We start from the raw sequence: 25,051 nt of genomic DNA, 5'->3' as shown, positions 1-25,051 counted from the left end.
TCCCTAGGAGAGCAGGGCTCTGGACAATTTCCACAGTCTATTGCTGTTTTTCTGTTACATGCATTCTCCGCTGAAATGTGTAATAGAATCGAGGACACAGTTATGGGTAAAGAGTCTTCTTGCACATGCTGTTCCATAATTAAAGAACAGCTATAATAGAAATCCTTTTTTTTTTTTTTGCATTAACGAGCTCAAATTCTTATAGGCATTAAAAGGGCATATGCTTTTCTTCTAATTTAGAGATTAAAAAATAATCTCACAGCAGATCAAGAGGAAGGCTGTAGTTTGAACTCTATAGTGAAAGAAGCTGCACTATCATTAGCAACAAAACAATTTTAATTAGCCCATTCCTGGATCTGTGGTGACACATGCCAAATGGACAGAAGTTTGGAAGAATGGGAGATATTATCCTCTCAGCTTACTAAAGGAGGTTCAAGCCCATAAGAAATGAACACCTTTCAAAATATTTTCATTTGCAATTTTTAATTTCCTGAGTTTTATATTATCTTTTTGTTGGTTTTTTTTGTTGGTTTTTTTTGTTTGGTTGGTTGTTTTTTTTTTTTTAATGGAAGGTACTAAAATCCAGTTTAGGGATTCCCACCTCCTGCCTTGATTTATGCTGCTTTCAGTCCCATTTGTGGATGGAGTGCATTCTTATTAAGCTAAAGAGAAGAAAGCCATCCTAATTAGCAACGCCTCATTGCATTAGAAATCAAGATCTGTGCCTACCAACCTGTGGAGATGCAGTGGGAAGGCATGATTGCAGTTTGATTCAGCTGAACCAGGCACTGAGTAAAGATTATGCACCCACAGACGGGCACCCTGTCTCAGAGTGCAAGTGAAGAACGCTGTCCTAACTGCACCATGCATAAGCAGTGATAGCAGATGCTTGTTTGAAATTGCAGCTCTGTTGTGTTATAAAACCAGAGGATTTTTAAGAGAGTTTCCCCCAAACGTCATCTCTGGGACATGATACATGCCAAAACCACCCCAGCAGCTGCATGCTGCAGCACAGCAGCTTGCCTTCTGCCCCAGCAGAGCCTGGAAGGATTTTAAAGAGAAAGGCTAATTGCAACACAGGGTAGCTGCATGCTAGAGTTGGCTAACATGTACGTCCAAATTTCTCGTGTCCCTACTTGCCAACTTATATCTGACATGGTTAATGGAAAGCAGCTGTTGAGCTACTGTAATGGTGCCCAGCAGCACTGTTTCTGAGTCTCCCACCCCAGTACTTCCCAGTTGAGGGGATGTGCTAGAATCAGGCTGGGAAAAGGAGGATGAAGTTTGTGCATGCCTTCACAGCCACAGTGCATAACCCTCGCACTTCCCTCTCACATTGCGCTACTAAGTCGCACTCTTGATGGCAGGAGAGGGAGCTCACGTTTCTACGTTGGTTCATGTCACAGAGTGGTTCACGGTGCGAAGGCACAAATGGGGAGCGCCTGTCTGCTGAGAGATCTGGCATGCAGGGCCCTGCAAGCCAGCATAACTGTGGCACAGGTCTCTGCATGGTGGCCCTCACTGCTGCCACGGCTCCTGGGGCTCCTGCCCACCCCACCACCCTGCCTGGTACCCAGCACCCAGTGCATCACTGCAAGTGGGGCAGCACACCAGGGCCATGGGGAGCACACGAGGGGCAGGAAGTCACACCAAGGCGTCCCGTGCTTCCACTTTGTAGTCAACTCGGATTTTAATTTCTTCTTTTAAAGAAAAAAAAAAAAAGATAAAAGAAACTCCAGTTCTAGGGGCATCGTCAGGAGGAGCAGGCACCACTGGGTGAACTCCGGAGACCTCACAGGTTGACACAGCCTCTTTAAATATTTAATATCTCGAGGTGTGATGTGTTTTTCTGTCTCTTGGGAAACTATTTTTTTTTTTTTTGCCATATTTCTTTTCTGAGGGACACTTTAATCTTCTGGCTTTTAAGTCCATTTTTTGTATCCTGGCACATATTGGTATGTACTCTGAGGTGATCTGGTCAACTGGAGACTAAGTGGACTCTGAAGGTCTAGCAGGGGTAGGACTGTTGGTATTTTGCGTGATTTACTTTAATGGGGGTCTTCTCCCTGTTACTGAGAAGGACACACTCAGATACTCTCAGCAGAGGGTAGGTTTGGTGTTTTATCCTCTTTTTTTTTCTTTTAGCAGAGCACTGCAAGGTGACATTTTGGCACACGGAGCATGGTTAAACCAGATTATGTGATTAGCAATAGAGGTAAGCATGAAGAAACTTTAAAAAAAAAAAAAAACAAACATTAACTGAGAAGCAGCTCAGCAGAGGAAGGAGATTCTTTTTTTTTTAAAAAAAAATCTCCTTCTTAATGTCTGTGAAAAAACATAGCCAGGCCCCACTAGCTGAGTAAAAGACCTTGACCCAGCAGCTTTGCAGAAAAACGGACCAGAATTTCGATAGCAACATCTTTCTAGGTTGCTGAATCCTGTGTCACATGGAAACAGCATAAAACAGAAATACAAGAGCAGGAATCAGAGAAGTTGCTAAAAAAAAATGAATGGAGAATTTTATCTTCTTCTTTTAGATTGGGGCAAAAGTACATTTTACAGCTGTGTCATGTGCCACTGACCTCAGGGGTGACCGAGGCAATCTCCCCCTGCCATCAGCTTCCCCCCTGTCCAGGTTGGCAGTTGGAAATCTTGTTCTTCTGCCAGTAAAAAGAGCAGATTTGAGCTAGGTGTCATTGTGATGGCAGAAACCACAGAATATCAGAATATAATTTTTTTTTTTGTCCCTAGAACTGTATTTTAAAGACATTTTTGAAACTTACTGTGGAGATACTTCCACCTTGAAGAAAGGAATGGTAATGGTAATCTGCATACTTACATGTACAGCTGTTTTCTGTTTTATTAGTCAGTGCTTGGATCTCAAAAACAAAATCTCAGATTCATCAACATTGGCAACACCCTAAAGTGGCTTAACAAGAAATAAATACTTCTGAACATAAGCATTCTGAAGCAGCTTTGATATTTTCATTAAATTGTTGTTCAGAATTATTTCTTTGGGAGCAGATTTCAGAAAACTCCTTTCTTTATTAAATGGCAATGTATCATATCAAAACAGAGGCATTTGAATCTATTTCACAATAGCAAGATTTTTCTTCACAAAAAAAAAAAACAGAGCACTACCTTGTCCACTCTGTGTTTCCTGCAGATAAGTTAGAAGTTAGGAAATAATTTCAAGCATCTTCTCTTTGCTGTTTAATTTTGTGTACCCTTTCCTGGCAAAGGCAGCATACTGTGGTAATCTTAAAGCCTTTTCAAAATATAGGAAGAAAGCTTCTTTTTTTTTCCCCCTGAAGTTACATGCTAAATTATAATGAGGGGCTATTTCATTTTTCATTCCTCTGTCTCAGGGAAATAAACATTAAAACATCAGAAGTCCTTCATAATCTCCAGATGACATTGTTATTTTTAATGTGAGAGAAAATAATTTCCTTCTATGTTACTGCCGCACAGCCCTCCCAAAGAGCACTTGGTGAGTAACTCTGATATTACACTAGGGTCTACACTCAGGAAAACTGAGCTGATCAGGAAAGTATTCAGGAAAGTACACTCATGTGCCCCAGAATGATCATTTTTCTATTAGAACAGCAAAATACACCCAAAGCTGGAATTTTCCAGCTATGCACCATCCACATATATCCGGATTTCTGTGCACATACATATGTAGGCTTTTGGTCCCCCTTTAATGCTGAATTTGCTGACGGGTAGACGGATAGCAACTGCGCCTATCTCCATTTTTTTTTGATACATGTGCTACAGAGGTATTTCTGTAAAGGAACTTATCTGCAGAGGCTAATTTTCAAACACCTCACACAAACCGTGAGTTTTTTGCAAGTCTACTCCGTGTCCTCAGCTGTGAGAAAACTTGTTGAAAACTGAACTAATCACTGATGGGCCTGAGAGCATGTCCTAAAAACCCTTTCCTGCATCAAAAAAAAAGGTAACTGGATCTTGCACTGTTGTGCATCAGCGTGTTAGTGATCATGTCAGAGATCAGCTGAGCTTCTCCTTCCCACTCTTGGAAGTTCTGTGTCTAGAGAGGAGGAGTCAATGGCCCTTTTTGCATCTCTTCTCTGTGAGTGCGTCTCAGCCCCAGATATTGCTGCCCTTCAGTTAACCACCACTTCCAGCCCCTCTTGTCTGCTCCTGGGATATCAACTTCTTGAGTAGATGCATTTTTTCCTTACATCAGTGACATGACATCTTCTGCAGGATTTTTTTTTTTCATTTAAATGTTCTTCAGTGTTCCTCCAAAACACATATTCATTTTTCTTACCTTTTGAAAGGAAGGCTTGGCCCCTCTTCACCTAGAAAGATTAAATTAGCTTCTCCACTGAGAGTAGGCAAGATATACTTCATATTCCAGAGGCAATCTAACTACAAGACCTGAACTGAGCAAGAGTAATTCAATTGACTTGACTGAAGCTGCACTAATTTACACCAACTATAAATTCATATTTTCTTGTGACATATGTCTAGGAGTGACCTTGTGGTATTCAACTGACTGAATTAATTCTGGGCAGCATCTCACCCTCAAAGTAATGCAGAAATTGGGGAATTCTTTTTTTCTAGGAAATTGGCTGAAAGTTTACATTTCCATCTTCACAGAGTAACTCGAAGGGCAGTACTGGAATAAAGACAAGGGCAGAATTAGGTCAATGCCTTACATAATCCACATACTAACCACAATTTATCCATTATGCTCTTAAGAGACAGATAAAGAAAACGTAGTATTTGTCACAGTATCTTTCTTTCCTCTCCTTGCCTGTTCTCTTCTTTTCAAGGTATTTTTTAAATTCTCTTCAAAGTTGGTTTGTTTCCATATACTTTATAGATTATTAATATGAGACACCACAGAAGACAAAAGATCCAGGTGTCTGCATAAAGGCTGTGAGGCTGTAAGAGAGATCTTTGCAACCTTTTCTTAAGCCACCTTTGTTTTGTTTATTTGTGCAGGGCCACAAGTTTTGACAGAAGAACCAGTGCGACCGCAGGGAGACCATCACACTGGAGGACCAGAGTGCTGTTCTAGGCAGGCAAGGGAAGACAACAATGAGCACAGGTAGTTTTCTGGAAGGGGCATCCAATTTTACCCAGTGGACTAGGGCTCAGGCCAACCAAATGTGGCCATGTCATCCTGCCTACAGTTTCTTTACCATCACCATAGAAATCCATATGCGTCAGCTCATTCAAATTGAATGCTGCTGTGCTATTTGGGACTGCAATAGCAAAGATCCCAGCCAGCATGAAACTCCTTGGTCTTCCTATGCCAACATTAAAAGGCCACTGTCAGGAGCATTCTGGAGAACAGGGGGGAATAAGATACATGTTTTTCTATATGCATGCTATATATTCTAAAATAGAAACAAATTCAGCAAAACTGACTTGACTACTGCCCCTTCTCTAATGAAAAGTTGAACCAATATCTCATCTGCCCCTTCTACCTGGCAAATGAAATCAGAGCTCTTTATTTAAAGTAAAAAACTGAATGCATTTGCCTTAAACTACCGTAGCTCCTTCTTAATCAGGGAAAGAAAGCACTTACAGCAATTAAAGCAAAAATCAGTGTATAAAAATCAGCTTATAAATTAGTTTCTCTGCACTGTCAATTATTTTAAAACCATTTTTGACTACTTAAATTAATTCCAATTTGAATTCAAGAAGCACACTGCCACAGAGTGAAATTCAGGATAGCAATTTTTTCTCACCACTACTGAGTTTTACAGTCGTATCCTTCTGCTTTATTTTTTTCTGCTTGTCTTGAGTCATCACTAATGAAAGTTCTAAATATAGGTATGACTAACAATGCAAACTTTAGAAACTGTATGTAAACTACCACAAGAAAAACAGATTAAAGAGTTATGCTCACCAGAAATTTAAACAACTGTCGCCAACCACTACATACAAGTCATGATTACTGCGTTTTTCTCATTAGAAAGGCAGCTGTCATATAGCTTACGGTTTGGACAGAAAGAAATAAGTTAGCATATTGCTTAAGAGCTGCCTGCTATATCCTTAAATGTGACTCTGACTGCATTTTGCCAAAAATGTGCTAGAACATAAAATCCTTCATTCTGCAGAATAATAAATGTCATGTTTCCATTTCTCAGTGCCTTGTCAGATTGTTTAAGATAACCAGGATCAAATAAGACAAGCACAATGAGCTTAGGACCTCAGACTTCAAAGCAGTGGTTTTGACACTGTCAAAGACAAGTGACAAACTGAGCAAAGACTAAATGCCTGGTACCGTGGCTGAACCCATCACAAGGACCTGATTTTTATCTTTTAGCCACAGCTTTCGAGAATAAGATACCAATGCAACCTGAGAACTCTGCCATCAGACAGCACCACTTAAAGACTGTGGCAGGAATATGGTCAGGACCAAAAGTAATTAGCTTGGATGTCCAAGTAAAGGCATCTAAATCAGACTGGCAACGAAGCGTCTCTTTAGATGTTGTGTGCTGGAGGACTTAGATCAATCACCAGTTCTGAGAATCTCAGTGAAATAATGACACTGATACTGATACTGATACTACTACTACTACTACTAATAATAATAATAATAACAATTTTACCTGTGGGTGGGTAATGAAAAGAAGTTCACCGCTGACCCCTTTTTCCTCAGTCATTCTTTGCCACTACTTCCTCAGGGTCAGTTCCATCTTTCCCTGTATCTTACAGCACAGATACTTGAATATTTATTTTCAGTGACTGATACATTTAAACACCTGTGAGTTATCTGCGGTGTAAGCCATTCCTGCACAATTGCAACACACAGCCAGAGAGAATCAGGGTTGATTATTTCTAGCATGTAAAGTAATTAAGTATTGTGTGTTATTAGATGTAACTTATTATCACCAAATAGTATGAAGAAGTAAAAACTAATGTGAAAATAACTTGACCAACATCTAACCAGTGCTGATGTCAGATTTACTGAATTCAGTGACACTGAATTTAGCAGAGTTCCACGGTCTTGTGTGGACTTTCACTGTCCTATCCTATTCTCACTGTATTCAACAATGCAGTATCTGAACCCATAAGGCTGGCTTTGAACAAATCTGTCAGCTTGGGATGAGATACTCAGTGGGATTTTCAAAAGAGCTTATGTAGTTTTTTTTACCTTGTCGTTTATAAAACTGCCACGTTGACGAGAATGATTCCCCAAGTTTTGCTATACCATATGGTCCATGTGCTGTTAGGAGGCCATCTACTGTGTTTCCTTGTTAGTCATTCAACTACATATTGCGTCCATCTGCAACTCTCATATGTAGTTTCACTGTAATTGCCCTTTTCAGAGTAATGCATTTCATTCTGCTTCGTGCTGGCTTGCGATAATGTTCTTTCCAAGACACACTTCACCACAGAGTTTTTAAAAAGTGCAGTAGTGCCACGCTGAATGGCACAGTAGATACCTACGCAGAGCACACCCGTGATGTAAGGGAAGAAGAGTACTGGTGTTCAGCTTAGGGATGGAAAGAGCACATTCCTTTCCTTGCTCTCCTCCCTCTGAATCTGACTTCAGCAAAGCCTTTTAGCTGTTCCAGAGTTGTGGAGGATCTCTTCAGCCAGCTGGTCTTGCACTACTCTTTTGCTACTGCCACTCCGCCACATTTCGGAAGGTCCTGTTCCAGCTTGGTGCTTCCTGAGGAGTCTTTAACAAAACCATGCTCAGCTGCTACCTCATGGCGTCTTCAAGACAACTGGAAGCAGCGGTACGAGCAGCATTTGTGAGAGGCTGAAGCTGTGAATGTATTATTATCCTGGAGCCAAATAGCTCTGTGCTGTGATCACACCACAGGCTCCGACCTGGGCAGGAGCAGCCAGTGTGAAGGTCAGACACTGCACTCTGGTGTCAGCAGAGTGAGCAGGAGGCACCTTGCCCTCTGCCAGCGCTCTGCAAATCCTCCAGCACTGTACTGGGTTTCGGGATAATTCGAGGCTGACACAATTTGTATTCCCTTAAAGACCTCATTACACATATTGCTCATTTAACCTTTAAAAAAGCTGGAAGAAAGTGTGCCAATGGATTCTGGCTGATAAATATCTAAATTAAGTAAATTTAATTAAAAACTGTGGTAAATGTCATCTAATCTGTGGATGCTGTGACAATTACCGTTGTAGCTCTGAACCAATTTCAAATTGTGCGAGGATCGCCTTACACAATTTTGTACCGAATGATTTTTTTCTTCTTGGTTTCAGGAGAAGAAGCAGGTTGGACTTATATTTTATTGCTCAACAAAAATATTGTACTGAAATCTTGGAGAACTTTCTTGCATCTTGTTACTGCCAGGTGATGCTGGCTGGAATAGTGGTTTTTCTCTAAAGCCATTAAGTGTTTTTTGCCAGATAAAGATGGGAAAGAAAAGAAAGATATATGCTAAGTTTTATCTGGGGAATTCTACTTCTCAGTACACAGGAAATGAAAAGATCAATGCACTTCTTTTCAGCTTCTATTCTGGATACATTGTGCCATTGTGCTGTTTGGGTGAAAACACCATCCGCCCCTATGTTACTTCAGTGCACACCAGTGATAGCTAGTCAGTGGGGAGCACAGTTTGATGAATTTAGGAAAATCTTGTTGGCTGACCTTTCCGTGCTGGAGACATGATTTCATTTCTGTTGTCTGAAAACGAGCACCAACAAGACAAGTTATTTCCATGTCCCAGCTGGAATATCACAGTGCTAATGTGTTTCCAAATATTTCTTTATCTGTACAATGCTATTACTTTCAGGTCTATCTAAGAACAGTAACATTTCTTTCCTTTCTGCTTTCTTCACGTACCAGTAAAAAGTCAGTTTATTGTGCTCTGTTTTTTCCAGTCACTCCCTACTCTGCAAATATCAAACAAAAAAAAAAAAAAAAAGTGCTTCTTGGAACAACGAGGTAGGAAAGCTCCCAGAGACATATTTGCAAATGATGCTAAGGCAAATGGAGAAACTGGTTCAGGAACTAGTTCACTAGCAGTATCCACAATATGTAGGATCATGGATGGACAGACAAACTGGTGATATGTGTTCAGTCATTATTTTACTCCAATCACCATCCGATATTGCTGCCAAATTACTTCATCTGCTTTAAGCATTCCTCTGATGGTTTGATTAACACTCAAGTTTAAAAGTCCCCTCCTACTATAAATGGGTTTTGTTTTGTTTTTTATAAGGTCAAAAGAGATCATTCAACAAAATGGGCTTAAAGAGTGACCAGGCAAAGCCACACCAGAGCTGAGGTGGTGTGCGTGCCTGAGGGGTGTCAAGCAGCTCAGAGAGTAAAGGAGTAACAGCTATAGCAGGGCAGAACAGGTAACCCACACCGGCAACAGGAGCAGTTTATCAGACTGTGCTTTTAAACTCCCTGTTCTCCATGGAGGTGTCAAAAAAAAGTATCACTGGTCTATTTCCCTAAGGCCTACATTGATGTCAGGCAGGCATCTCTGGTAAGATTTCAAGAGGCAATAACTGCCTAGATGCCCTTGGTGCTTTTGCTAATACTCCCCTGCAATTGCACCCTTCAGCAAAGCGGTTTATGAATCCCAAAGAAACCCAAGAAGAATATGAAAAATGTTCCGATAATTCAAAGTATTCAAATCATCATTCACCAGGTTACACCAGGTCAATCTCTACCAGAGTCTGAAAAATACTTTAATCTAATTTAATAATTCACCTTTTGAAGACCTTTTGAAATCTTTTTCTGCTATCAGAAAACAGATCTGGGTCTAAGGAACACTTACGGTTTTAATGCTTATTGTTCAGATAGTCTGAGGCAGGGTACCAATCCTGCTCCCAGTGAAGCAAGTGACACCTGTACGACTGAACTTGCAGAACTGATTCCATATAACGTGAAATAATACAGCTAATATGCAAATGGATATATAAAAACTTGTATTTTGGGACAATTCTCTTTTGTGACAAGAAGAGAGAACAAGGAAAACGCCTTTTTGTAAGTTCAGCTCTCAGGTCTTTATGGCTATGCCTGTTTCAGAGATAATTTTTTTCCATGCTTTTTTCCTGGTACCTCATGTGCAGAGGTGAGCAATCTTTTTTTCCAGTTTCAATTAAGGATTACTATAGAAGGTACACTACAGGAAATCATATGTAAGGTAGACTGATTTCTATTTACAAACATATTTTTCAGCTTTGCCTATGGCTTACTCTTGAGATCTTATTTCTTTACTTTTATATTCTACTACTATTCATGTCCTCCAACTAAAAACAGCCTTTGCCTGGAAAAAAATTCCTGCTAGCCCTTCCAGATCTGGCTGTTATACATAGCCCAGCTGATCTTAGGAGCTCCTCAGACCATGGTTTTCTCTCTTCCTCTTGCCAACACTGCCTTTCTTACCATTTTCCTCAGTCTAGGCTTTTCCTGGGAGTATTATGACCCTGCATGATGCCTTTCTGTCTACAGCTATGCCCTTGCCTCAGGAAGGCATTTCCAGGCAGGAACTCCTTCCACTGAGATCTGGCTCCCGGTGGTCTTCAACACACAGACATGAACAGGCCTCAATCACCAGATCAAGTGCGCCTCACTCAGTTCTTGGGTCAGTAGCAGCAGGACCCCACCATTCACCATCCTCCTCTGCCAAAGCATCGGGCCAGTGCAGCCCTCCTCTGGTTGCTGCTGCATGGAGGTGAGAGGAGACAGAAGGAGGCATCAGCCTGCAGGAACATCAGCCAGGGAGCAAAATCTGCCCTGAGCTTGCTGGCATCTCCCCATGCTTCCCAGTTAGGTATGCAGGAAACCCCGGTGCTGTGAGTGCAACTCCTTTCCTTCTTCAAAATCTGATTCCACAGAGCAGTGGAAATAGAAACTGAAGGGCCATTTTATGAGAATAAGCTCTAGCCATGTTAGCAACAGCTTTTAACACTGAGCTGTAATGAGGTCAACTTAAATTTGAATGCATGTAGCCCCAACTCTTACTGTCTGAATTTCCATAGAAACTGCCTGCATTCAATAGAGCAGAACATTCAAGCGAATTAGACTAGAAATCACCATTCTTTAACATTAATTTGCACACATTTTCTTGCAATGCCTTCTCCCTCTTTGAAAAAAAAAGAAAAAATAAGACTGTTTTCCCCCTCAAAATTCACACAAAGTCGCAGAGCTGATTCCTTCACATACACAGCCAGCAACAAAAATGGCAGATGATCCACACAGACAGTCTCCTGCCTGCTAGATGCATATCGTATAGTGCCCTTATAGCCCGTGTGCTTTTCCGCTGAGCTGGACACCCAGCATTGTCACTCCTAAAATATTTGTGAGTGCTACAGGATTTTCTAGGGAAAGATTTCTTGGGGCGAGATTTAGTCGAATTTAATCCAAGTCACTTGGTGCAGCTCCATTTGTTAAGAACAGCTCCTGTGCTGAGAAGAGCCCGTCACTGTGTTTCGCCTCACGATGTTGCAGAACACAATAACAACAACATTAAACTCAATACCCTTAAGGGGCAGTCGTAGTCAAGGGTCACATTTTCTTTCATTCCAATTAACCTACTTGTCATATTGGATGGTAGATGCACTCCGCAAACTGCCCTCAAGTGATTCTCATGCTCTTTTAGTAATACAAAGTGGGAAGAAATAAAATAGTTCATGCTCTGCTGTTTGACTTGTCCTTGGTATTTTATCTTATTGGGAAACCCACAAGAAAAGAATACTCTTGTAAAGATTTTAAGGGTCTGGAAGCACAAACAGACTTCTGACTTGTGCTAGTTGGCCTGGAACAGCAGCACTGGTGACACCAGTCCTGGGGAGAAGAGGGATCAGAGACCTTGGGTTCCCCTCCAGATTTTGTTCAACACATCTGCTCCCATGCCAAATAAAGAGTAAAGAAAAATTTGGCTAGACTGTGCCTTCTCCAGCATAATGTTACATACAGCGGCATAAGAAGAAAAGGAGTCACTTAGGTGTTCCACTGAAAAGGTCTCTTGGACCACACTTCCAGGCCCTGTGGACCCCACCAGCCCTTCCTGGTCCTGCCCATCTCCCTGGGGATCCCCCTACCCTGCCCATCACTGAGAACCCCATGTCAGCCCCCCGGGGCCATCAGCCCGTGCAGCAACTCCACAGTGTCGTCGATGTCCCCCGCCAGCTTTATCCTGCCCAGCTATGGGCCCTGCTGATCCTGGTCCATCCACAGGCCCATGTCCCAGCCTGGCCTTGCCCCATCCCCGTCCCCAGAGAGGTGCCCAATGCCCACGGCTGAGGCTGCCCCAGTGCCCCCCACCTGTCCTGCTCCTGGCTGGTCGTTCGGCCCTGCCCTTAGCCCCATGGGGACCCCCAGCCCCACTGCACCATGGCTGTGCCGGAGGATGCCACAGTGGGTGCACATATCAGGCATCTTGTGCCCTTCTCTTCTCACCCCCAAATTTGTGTCCCCTGGAGTTACTGTTCCAAACATCATATCTGCTGTCTCACCTCCTGCCAAGCTCTCAGAGAAAGGCTACTCACCAAGCTCACTGATAGTGTTCGATTAGCCTTTGAGGTGCTTTCAATAGCCACGTGAAACTTTGGGTCTCCCTTCAGACACGAGGGGCTGAAGTCAGTCAATGCAGCACTCTGACCTTAGCCTGCCCCAACACGTCTCGTGAGCCTTCGAGTAGAGGAGCACACCCAGTGCCTTCTAAAGAGATCCTCTCCAGGAGGAGAAGTCTTGTCCATTGCTGTATGTCCCAGCCGGCTAAACAACTTCTCCAAATAGCCACAACTCTCCTTGCAAGCATTAGTTTCTGTCCCCAGTTGCAGGGCTGCTGCCCCCACTTCCTTTAACCCCAAATCATGATTTACCTTGATTGGCCTTGTCTGTGTCTTTATATGCTTGCATATCCCAGTTCTTCTGAGATGAGTTTCTGACACTGTAGGCATTCTGATCCTCAGTTTTCTGTTAAATAAACCAGCAGTTTGTGGTCATATGTGTCTTGCTGGCAACATCCTCTAATTCTACTACATAAAACATGGATCTGTGTTTGAGTTCACCTTGTTTTACTTGGTGCTTTATTCTTACTCTATCTCCACCAGTCCCCTGGGTTGATGTGATACAGACCGCAGGTTTCATGTCCCAACCACTAGAACTTATGCTATTAAGTTGTTAAACAATGTATCAGACACATCAACTGGTAATGAATTTGACATGAACACAAGTCTTTCGGACTCTACTATCCAGTAGCAAAATTATCTCAAGGGAATGAATAAAATAGCTTAGCATAATTCTGCTTTTCCCATAAAATTAAAAAATAATAATCTATGGTTCCTTTTTCTTCAAGGGAGCAGTAGATTTCATAAGTGTTAATATCCACAGGACCCTTATCTTAGATCTTTAAGTCTCTATATTAGCTCCTAACTTTTTTTTTTAACATAATCTCCTGTGTTATCTAGGGGATTAGGATCCTGGTGTCTCTAAGCAAAGCTCTGCCTAGAGCTGAGAGCTGTCCTTTGGGTGGCAGAGGAATCCCATAGGCACCTGTTCTGCTGGCAGGATGAGCGAATACTTTATCACTTTCTGCTTCCTCACAATAGTGTTGGTCTGTGGCTTTTCTGAGACTTCTTAGGTTGTTTTTCACATCTACAAGTTTTAATTCTGGACTCTGTTCTACGGCTAGTTCATCAAATGAGCTATAGCTGTTGTCTCTGGACTGGGGCAAGATGTTCCTTTGAGGTTCTCCAGAGTTTGTCTAGGTGGGCAGGAAGGGCAACTTACAGATTGTACACAGCACATCCAAAATTATGGAGAGGACTGTTCTAGAAAGCATATGTGCAGCTAATGTGTTTCTTCTAGATTTTAATTCAATTTCCAAATACCGTGTTTGTGCTGGAAAAAAATATTCTGTACTTTCTGGACCTAGTTTTGCATTATATCCATTAAAGACCTGTACCTATTTTCAGCTAACTTGTCCCATAAATACAGGCAGGAGTTGCTTTGTACCCCTATTCCTCCTTCCTAAACTGAATGTATTGTCTTTTGGGGAAAAATTCAATACAACTGTCTGAGGCACTTCATTCACATATTTTACATGCTTAGTGAAGCATTCCTGAACTATGCAAGTGTCCTATCAAGTCAACAGAGAGAGGTAGGTGCCTACAGAGACCAAAGATCTCCTTTTCCTTGGTGCCCCAGTGGACTATAAGCTGTGTATTCACCAAATCACCACCTTCAGTGCTTTTCCTGAGAAATGGCACAGCTTGAGCTGAAAGGCACATTACCTCTTCATCCACTTCATCACTGTCCCGGTGACCAAAGGAGCTGGAGGGGTGAAGTGGTGTGTGTTGCCATCTCACCCCCATCTCGCTGCGAATTCACACTCCAGCTTGCATGGTGCTGCCGCACAGGAGTGCAGCCACGGCCCGAACCTGGAGAGTCCTGGCTTTGCTCTCATTGCTACCTCAGAGCAGCCAATGCTGTCATTGACATCTTCAGTGTCTTGAATTGTTTTTAATAACGTACTCCATGATCATTGGGTATCTTTATGAAGGTTACTGATATAATAAATTAAATTATAAATACGTTTCATCTCTCCAGTTTGCAATTTCAAGGAATATTTGTGTCTCTTCTCCATCTAGTTAAAATAAGCATTGCAGTAGGAAGAGAAAGCTTGTGTGAGCTCACTATGTGCCCTGGTGTGTTAATTTCTCTTCTGTTCATTTTTGTGTGGAGATTGGAACTTTTAACATTTCCATGCCACAATTTTATTGTTATCTTTCCCTGCTTGAGTTAACCGAAAGCTATAAAGCACCTGAAATGCCTCAGAGGCTTCCACTATCAGTTGCAAGACAAGCTTTCCACACGTCTTCATTTTCCTTGGAAATCTTAGCTTGCAGATACAGAATAAAATGCAGCTGTAACTTTTCTCTTTTTTTTTTCCTGTTTCCAGCTAGTTTTGAGCTCAGGTGAAGCTCTTAACAGCTCCAGTAACCCATAAAAAGGAAAAAATAAACCAACAAAATGAGCCTTGATACTGTGAGATGTTGGGATATCTCTCGGAAAGCAATCTCTGTGCTGCAGCCAGGAGATGCACTGATATTTCCAGCCAGAAGAGACTTGTGTTTTTCACAGTTGTAAAACACGCTCTTCCCCTTGCTGGCTCTGCAAGAGGTGGGAGTTCTGCAGGCCTGGACAGCAGCAGCCTGCCGTGCTTTTTCTTTTGCTCTTGCTCAAGCTGCAGTTGGACTCTCCTCCTCGCTCCCTGTCAGCGTTCCTCTTTCACTGCATCCCTTACCATCATCTATTCTTCTATGCCCTGGTTATTCTTGATCTTAAATCATAAAGCCCAGAAAATGGAGTTTTGTCTTGGCTGTAGCCCAAGCCTGAAATATCCCTTTTCAGAAGCAACTTAGCAGCCAATAAGCAAAAGGATAAGGTGATCCCCCCCTCCCCAGTCTTCAGCCTACAGATGGCTGATGAGACTTGCTAAGCAATGCAGAGCCCTGCTTTGTCACCAATGCTTTTCCCTTCTGGGGCTTCACCCGGAAGTCTGGGGCTCAGGTTGCCATGAATGTGAGAGCCATGCAAAGGTCCTCTGATTTAGCAAAGGATTTAGGGACACAGAGCCATACATATGCTGGATTTTAAAAATACTGTACTGAACTGTGGTCTAATATCCATCCAACCTGACAGGACTCCTTAGATGAGTAACCTCCAAAAATGGCCACAGAGGAAGGGGCTGAGCTGGAAGCACTTTACCCTCCAAGAACTTGAATTCTGAACGTCAAAAGACATTAAGTCAAAAGACTGAATTACTGCATGATAATAGAAAACATCTTCCTCTTAGGCAGAAATCTGGGAGCAATCTGTATGGATCTGCCTTGCCAGTTGTTTCCGCAGAGCGCGGTGGTTTTGCTGTCTTCGAGTAAGCAGGATGAGGGAAAAGGCTGAGCAAAGGCTCACATGAAGTGAGATCCCACCAGTTGGAAGTCAGCCTGCTGCTCTACGCCAGTCCGCCACCACAGGGAAAATTCTCACAGCTGGGGGCCCCGCCACGGGTGAGTAGTCTCCTTATCTGGCTCATGTCTGGAATCCACACAGTTTATTCTGACCCTTGATATTCAGCTCTGCTTCCTAAGGAAGCATTAAGTTGCCTGAGTACGTATGGGCACAGAATCCCAACATCTCTTTCGTTAGAGGGACCTAATCAAGAAGGCAAAGTAACAACCATACAGATAATTTATTTCTATCATCACTTCCCCAATTTTTTTCTCCCCAGCAAAACTGTCTTGAGCTTCTAGTTATTCTCTGATAGCCAGAGTGATAATAGGAGGATTTTTTTTTTAAGCTACGGTGCTATTCAAGATCAGAAGACTTCACATCATAAAACATCATTAAAGTGTGAATTCAAGGTTAGGAAAGATGAGGCCTTTACAAGACTAATGCAATTAATTCTGCTCGTTAACTACAGCCTCAAAATATGTGCATAGAGTCTGATCTCATTTCTGCTGTGGAGGGTTACATCTGAAAAATGATTCTTTTCCAGTGGATTTCCCAGTGATAAGGGAGCCTGGAAAGCTCCTCGTACTACATACCAATGAACACAAAGTCATTGCAGGAGGAACACTATACGTGCTAAATCTTTTGGTGTGCAGTAACTTCTTGTCAAAGTAAGAAGCTTAAATAAATTAAGGTCCAATATTAAATAATTTCAGTAATTGAAATGTGTTAGATTGAAAGTGGGTTTCTTAGCTTTTTTTTGTTAGTGTAATCCTTCTTGCTCTGCCATCCATCTCAGCACTTGACTTCTAGAAAGCCTCAGTTCTTTACAGTTTACCAGAGCTAATTTCAACCTCAGTCCTTCTTGCTTTCTTTTCACAGCGGAATTCGCACAGTGGGACATTTTTAATACAAGGAAACTTTGATGTAAGAAAGCAATTTATTTTTCCAGCAGCTTTCAGTATTCCCTTTGCTATAACCAAAGGTATAGCAATAGTATTCTCATAATCAGCCTTTTCTTTCTATTTGGTCCTGCAAGAAAGACTATGCTTGCATGTGCCTGTGATCATTAAATGAGAGTGTTTGTGTGTGTGAGAGAGAAAGAAGAGAAGAGGAAAGAAATAAACATCTGTCCTACCAATATATAGCCCTATTAACTGGGCCCTGGCGAGCTTTCTTCTTCTCCCTTTCTCTTTGTGCACAGTCACACAGCTTGCTTTCTCTCTCCAGTGATTACCCCCATTGTGTTTCCACACCCTGGCAGCTCCCTGGGGCAGGGACTTCATCCTGTATCCCAAAAAAATCATAATGTCACCGCCATAAAGTAGCCATTCTACAATCAGCCTGCCGTCCTACAGACATGAGAGGAAGGGTGAGAAGGGAAGGGAGGGAAGAGCAAACCGAGAAGCCCTTAGCTCTGCACCGCAATGGGGAGGGGAGAGAAGGGTGGTCTTAGAAAAATGAACTCACAGAAGATTTCAGAGCTAACTCAGCTAAGTAGCTAAAGCTAATGATCACCAGAAACTGGATTCAGTGCAGTATACTTGGTATTCTCCCTTGTTTGCATTGAAAATGTTGCCCTCAGTTTAATTTTTTTCCTCTTGTGAATGCATCTATTTAATGCTTGTTTCATAGATTTTTGTTTCCGTTTTATGGCCTCAGTGTCTATTAGAAATACAGCCTTGAGGCAAACTTTCTCACAGTAGTGCCTTACTTTGTTGTATGCTGCAGTACACATAGTTGGCTCTGACAGCGTTAGTTCTGCACTGGTACACTGTCAAACTGGCTGCAAGAAGTATTGTGAAAAAAAAAGAAATCTAAGTGAAAACAAAATCCTAATTTGGGTTTTTATGTGACTATTCAACTCAATTTTAGTGTCCTCTTTTCCCACGTCAGAGTTTTGAAACCAAAATCTTACAGCAGCATTTGAATTTGACCTGACTTGGCCAATCTGAGTCCAATTGATAGAGCTCAATGTGCCTTTCAGACTCCCCGTCTTGTAAATCATTCTCTGAACCGCTCAAAACTCAAGCAAAGCTGTGATCTGATTGGTTTCTTGGGTCATTCTTTAGTCAAAACTACCTGAGATAATACATTTCAGCCTGAGGCTAAAACTCAGACAAATGTGAAAGTTTGTCCAGACCCAAAGGCTGTTTTAGTAAACCTGGGCCAAATACTCACATTTAGTAATGACACTAAGAATCAAGGAATTTTGCAATGAAAGGTACACACTGGCTCATACTGTATGGATAACTTAAACAGCTTCAACAATCTCAAATTCATGTCTGATTCAGCATTTACCCAAAGTTTTGGAGCCTAAATGGATAAGTCACAGAAACGTTTCAGACTGGCACATTGGGAGTGTATCTCTGAAGGCAAGTAGGATACTCCTTTTCCGAGGCATGGGAAAGACCAGGTGATCTGTAGACTTAATTCAAGCACAAAAATAAATGCAGAAGTTTTACCTGCTAGGGGAAAATAGCATAAGAGGTGATACTCTTCTCGCGCTCCGTAGCACTGAAGTGTTTGGAGCTGGTTTATAGATCCTCCAAATGTAAGAATAGCTCACAAGGACACTACCGTCTCCAGAGAAGGAGACAGACCACTCAAACACTTATGTTCTTATAAGGCCAAAGGATTCTCATTGTCTTCAGTCCCTCTTTTTCATTTAACAACCAGTGAAGAGACATGATGTTATCATCAGCATCCCAGAGTGACTTACAAGCAACAGGGAGCTGTATATATAAACAAGTCTTTGCATCTTGGTGGTGGGGTCAGGTTAGGTGTGTGCGGAGTAATATCCTTGCTACCTTTTCTCTCTTCTCCCTGGAAGGTGTATATTTATGCAGCAGGGGTAGTGGAGAATACTTTGCATTTCTCATATATTCTTTTTCTGTTTGCTGTAATGTTGCTTATTATTTCTTCTCACTTGACTGGAATTCTCCAGTTGGCAGAAATGTAATGAGAAATTTACTCTTGTGAGGGCATTAGGTAAGGAAAAAATATTATTTTCAAAAGGATCTCATAAATGAGATCCTGAAACCACGTTTGCATAGCTTTTAATGTTTTGCCACATTGTTTATCCTTAGTGAAGTGTAAAACTGAAGCACATCAGTGTTGCCTAGGAGTTAGTATGAGGCAGCTAAAACAATTTGTTAGTATTCACTTCTTCTCTTACAGAACTTGCATGTATTTGTGTATGGAGAACTACAGTGAACTTTTCAAAACAGTGCAATTATTTAACGTTACAGACACCATATTTTTCTTCTGGAAGAACGAAACTTATTAAAGACTGTCACCCTCTTACTGTAACTCATTGTTTGTGCTGTGGCACTGACAAAATCCTTACATTTCTAAAGTTAAATATAATATAAGACAAATAATGTATTGCTCTCTCTTTAGAGTTACAAGTGTTAAACTTAACAAAATGCCATTGAACGTATCTCATATTCAAGGTATTTTTAGAAATGTAACCAATAGCATTAGTTTAAAACTGCTGTTCCAATTTGTGGTTGGTTCATTTTTGTGGCTAAACTCAGGGATGAAGTTGGTGTCACAACTAGAATTACAACTGAACACAGAAATGCATAGGGAAGCTCTAGTATATTCTTGTAATGAATAAAATAAAGAAAATCTGAAATACATAAATATTACTTGGCTTTTCTGTTCATTTTATTGACTCTCTGCTTGCAGAAATGTAGAAATCTACTGCAGTCTGGCTTCAGTTTGTAGCCCACTGGTTTACTTTGATCGAATACCGAATACCGATGAAAATCTCCAGACTGGCGATCCCGAATTCACAAGGATCAGATTCTGGCCCCACTAACATCAGTGGGAATTTTGTTATTTACCCTCACAGAATCCAGATTTCATGTACCTTTGCAAAACAGCACCCAGGCAATAACTGTGCTGTCTTTCCACCTGGTATCTTGCTTCCTTTCCATCTTCTTCTCCATCAGCTGGTCTGGAAATCATGACCCTGCTTCAGAAACCCTTCCTGACCAAGGCCCTTGGTTACTCATTCTCAGCAAGAGTTTTGCCCCTGGATAAATCACAGAAACATGCTTGGCTATGCTCAGGAGACTAACCCACAAGTTTTTGCACTGACTCTGTAACTTAATTTCCAGCAAATTGCCTTAAAGACAGCCCACAGCTGTGATTGTATATCAAATCAAAGTTTAAATGGTGACCAAGGTGTGGAAGTGTTTGTGGCTTCTGAGGCACTTCTTGAACACGGCAGAGCTCACATGCAGTCTCAGCTTGCCTGCTGCCACACATCCCTGCAGCAGCCTGTCCTTCTGAGAGCGTCCTGGCGGGCATCACAGGGATGATGTTGGCTTTTAGAGCAGCTGCAGTTGAAAGTTGCACTGAGGGATGTTTATACCAGCGACCTTTGGGTACTGAGCTCAGCTGCTCAAGCCAGGTGCTCCTTAGGGTCTCCACATGTCCAGAGACAGAAGCTGTGCCTACGGTAAAAAGTAGTGTGGATCCACAAACGTGGGTCTACAGAGCAAACCAGTCAGTGTTGGGGCCTGCATCTCCACATTACACACATTTCATACGCCTGGACTGTCCTGCATGCTGAGTATGCACGCACTCGTGGCTGTAGGACTTTGGGTGCCTGCCTGGAGTGCTTCCTTCAGTTTGGTTTCACCTGGGAGGAAGTCAAGAGCTGCTCTGCTGTGAAAACAGCATTGTAAGTGGGGATAATAAGGATAGTCCCTGCTAAATTGCATCTGAACTGGAATAACAATGTGGTTCATCCAGAGGCTCTGCCAAAACATGACTCACAGCATCTGCTCTGAGCTGCCCTTTGGAAGTCCACTGGCTAATGAGGAACGTAAGGGAAACTATGCCTAAATGTCACCGGCCTGAGCTGGCATGAGCTGTCCTTCCTCTCTTCCCTTCCTTCCCTGCCCTGCTATCCCCGACATCACTTAGATCATTCTTCTATTTCAGCTTTTTGTAAATGAAGAAACAGTTTTAGTTATTGGCTTGAAAGGTTTCTTCTGTCATCCACAGTCTATATTTTGTGGTGCATGTATCTGGTATCCAGCTGTTCCAAGTCACAATGATCTACTGTAATTAGGACGTATGGTAAAAGTTTGGGAATTAGGTTAAATAAAATTCACTTTTAGCTCTTGATTTTTCTGGCAAAGTTACGATGGGAAATCAAAGTTTCCACTTCCCAATGTAGAAAAAAAAGACAATCAAGTGAGAGCTCAGGCAAAGAGTTTCTGAATTCTTTTTTTTTTCCTATGAAAATCAGAGAAGGAGTTGAGTATTTGGGACACAAATACCAATTCATTGTGTACTGTCCTCATTTTCCCCATGCAAAGTGCAGTTGGGAAGAAAAGCTCTAGTGGGCTCACATGCTAATTTTTCTCATTGCCTCTTTAACTTGTGCAGATTTTTCAAATATTGACTAGGCTTTGAACTTGACCTACTTAAAACACTGGATATGGTTTTCACTTAAACAAACACCCCTTCAGATGATGTCAGTATTAGAAAGGGGCCTTGCAGCTACTGAGAACATGGAGAATACCAATCTTTTAATACTCTGTTACACTACCAGGTGTGTTGCAAGGGAAGTCGGCTGTTGTTCTCTGCTTCACCTAGCTTTCATGGCTTTCAGTTTTCCTCAGGACCCATTTATACTAATTGCTATGGAATTGAATTTATTCTCAAGTCTGGACCTGCTGATCACCTCTATGTTAAATCCTCCAGGTCAACCTTCCCCTTGAGCTGGGCCTGAAGCAAGAAGCTCTTTGGGAAGACAGGGTCAGAGGCTGAGGAAGCCACAACTCCGCTCCGTGTCCTCTCCTTACTTGCCAACAGCAAACTCAACTCACCTTCCTTCTGCTGCTCATCTCTCCTCTCAACAGCCTGGCATTTTGCCTGCTTTATTTGCTACTCGTTGTGCAGGGAGGCATTTTCTGCTTTTCACTAAATCTCCCCAGGTTTCTGACTATGCTCCATGGGCAGAGAGGCAACATACAGTTTAAAGTTGGCCTGATATGATAACTCATAGGCATCTGCAGACGAAAAGAAAGAAAAATGATGCAACATCATGGCTTGCATGGATTTTTGAAATGGAGACTGGCATGGATTTTTTATACATAAAATTGTTTTCCTTCTACACAGTTTCATATGGAATATTCTTGCAGCCAAGAGGCTGCTGAGGCTCACCTAAGAAGAACAAAATGAATTACCTTTGCAATGGAACAAAGTTTCAGTCACCCAAGAAGAAAAAAACAATTTTTTCCACTCCAGCAAAATCAAAGTACTCCAGTCTAAAAAGATAAGGAGAATAGTAATAATAATAATAATAATTTTTAAAGTAAAATTTTACATTTTTTTGTCCAACCAAGATTTCCACAGTGAAACTAAACATTGTCTAGAGTTCTGGAGGACAAATGGGGCAGGGACGGTGAGGAGGAGCAGAGCTTAACCCTCCATGAGTGGGATGGCTGGTTTGTGGGCTGGGGGTTTGTGAAAGGAAGGAGATCCAAGGCCCTGGAGAAGCAGGACCTGTGCATCAGCCACACCGCTGAGGAAAGAGGGAGGTGGGTGTCACACAGCACTGGCTCTCAGCTGCAGGGTGGTGGAGAGTAAAGGAAGGTTGTGGCGGAGCAGATGGGCAAATTTAGATGGGGACTGGGCCACCCTGATGAGTAACTGGCAGGTAAGAGGCAGAGCAGCTCTGTTGCTCTGGGGATGGAACTTTGTACCCCTTTCTCCTGTGGCTCCCATCTCCATCTCCCACCTCCTCACCCCTGTCCTCACTCCTTCCAGGCCTCTCCCCTACCCGAAGGGCTGCAGGACGCAGAGTCCCACAGATGCCCCGCTTGCCACCATGACACATCAGTAGCCATGGGTTCCCATGTTGCTCTGCCAGCGGGTGCCACGGGTGCTCACAGGGATGCTTGTGTGCTGCACCATTCCCCGGGGTGCCCGACAGCACCCCCGTTGTGCTGTCACAGCATGACCACCAGCCCCACGCCACGACAGCCACTTTGTGCAAAAAGAGCCTTCACCCATCAGCCGAGCGTTGTTTAATTCTTAAACTTGTGTGTACTTTAACTGGATTCTTTTATTCAGCCTGATGAAAAATATTCTGTTTGATGTTTTCATAGACAGCATCTTAAGGCGTTACTTAGACTTCTTCTCTAGCGCTGCCCTTTCCGAAGTCATTATTACTCATTAGGTATATTGTGCAGAAAGCAAAGTAGGTCACGGATGAAAAGCCCCATCTTAGCGAGAGGCACTAGTATTGCACAAAGCTATTTTCAACTTTCATGAGATAAAAAATGTTTTCTGTAGGATGAAAGCTGTCACTGCCAACTTATAAATGAATGCCAAGTATGTAAAAACTTTCATTTCAGATTCCCAGGCTTTCATATGCTAAGCGCATTGTTTTAGAAATCCATTTCAAAGATAATTCCCCCTGTATAGCCCACACTTGCTGGCTCCCCAGCAGGGTACATGCCCAGTTAAGGGACAGGTACTCAGCTGGTGTAAATCACTGCTGGCTCCATGAGGACTGAGCCATTTTCACCCCGTGAGGATCCCTCCTCAACAGTCCCCAAATGGGGAGTGATAAAGGACATGGTCCCTGGTAGGCACCTGGGGTCAGGATGACAACCTGGAGCTTGGCTACCATAAAAATCCCCCACAGCCCCTGCCTACCTGTACATGGTACTGAAAGAGTGGACTTGCATCTTCAGTCCAGGATGACCTCTAAAGCCAAGATGACTTCAACAGCAGCACCTCAGTGCAAATCATTCTTACGTCACTATTACTTTGCATCATGACTCATTAGTTAAAACGAAGCTTTAATTTTTATTTGACTGCTCACCCGACTTCTGTTTTCATATTACTTGGAGATGTCAAATAAATACTTAGATTTTCTGGAGTAATCCTTAATATCTTTAAATTGGTGGGCATCCCTCTTCTTGCTCTCAATTTAAAAAAACACTCAGCAAATACTTTGTTTTATTTGATTTCTGCAAGGACTTAAACACAGGAATGGAGTAGAAATTAGGCTGCACTCATAGTATGTCCCTTCATCAACAGAACATGTCTGAAGTACTTTCAACTGCTGGAGAGGTAACTAATAAAATTGCCTTCAAGTTATTACTGCATAAAATAAGTTGACATATATGGCAACAGTAATGCTGCTAAATTTGTTTTGTTGGTGTAATCACCTTGCTCTGCTGATTAGAGGAACATCTGTTAATCTTTTCATTAAAAATCTGGATATTACAGTTGAAATTAAGTCTTACATTTCTCTTTAAAACAATAATTGTTTAAAACTAAAATGTAAAATATGACAACATAAGGGAAGGTTTAAATTTATTATCATATAATAGAATAATATAAAATACATTAAAAGTAACAAGCAGTATATGTTTGCAACCACAGTTTTAAAGAAAGTAATCCTACAGCTAGGAGAAGTTACTCAGTAAACACTTGGAAGTAGGGTTTTTTACAGTGACAAATAATTTTTTTTTAATCAGAGGTAACTTCTACTGTAAGTACAAATGAAACATTTTCTGCTTTACTTTTTTTTCAAGTAGCTCTGGTCAAGGACTAGATAATTTAAATTGAAAATCAAGTACTCAAACAAAAAAAAACCAAACTAGTTTTCATCCTCAGATCTGTGAGTAAAAAATAATGTGAGAGGATGAAAATTACTAGTTGTAAGATAATCAAAAGGCAGATGACCATAAATAATCAATTTAATTGGACAAACAGAAATGTTACCTCCTCTGTTTAATGAAAATCTTTAGTTGCTTAAAGTGCTATGGCACATTCATTTTGTCCTACGCATACAGCACATCTAAGTTAGCATTACTGAGATAATTCAAACAGTAATGAAGTGTTGTTTTCACATATTTTAATACATTCCATTTTCATTCAAATTGTAAGTAAGAAGGAAGCAACATCTAATAAGTAAGAGATGCTTTGTCTGCCATTTCAAAATTAAGTAACTTACAAATGAAGGATCTGAATAAATGTTTGTAAATCGTAACTCCAGAGATAAATTCATGTGGATTTTGTTTACCTTCTAGTCTTGCAAAAATAAATATATATGTTAGTGAGCATGGGCCTTTGTGTGGG

Source organism: Chlamydotis macqueenii, chromosome 1 (assembly GCF_036417535.1).
Source record: "Chlamydotis macqueenii isolate bChlMac1 chromosome 1, bChlMac1.mat, whole genome shotgun sequence".
In the NCBI taxonomy this organism is placed as follows: Eukaryota; Metazoa; Chordata; class Aves; order Otidiformes; family Otididae; genus Chlamydotis; species Chlamydotis macqueenii.
Note: the sequence above shows the minus strand (reverse complement) of the source record.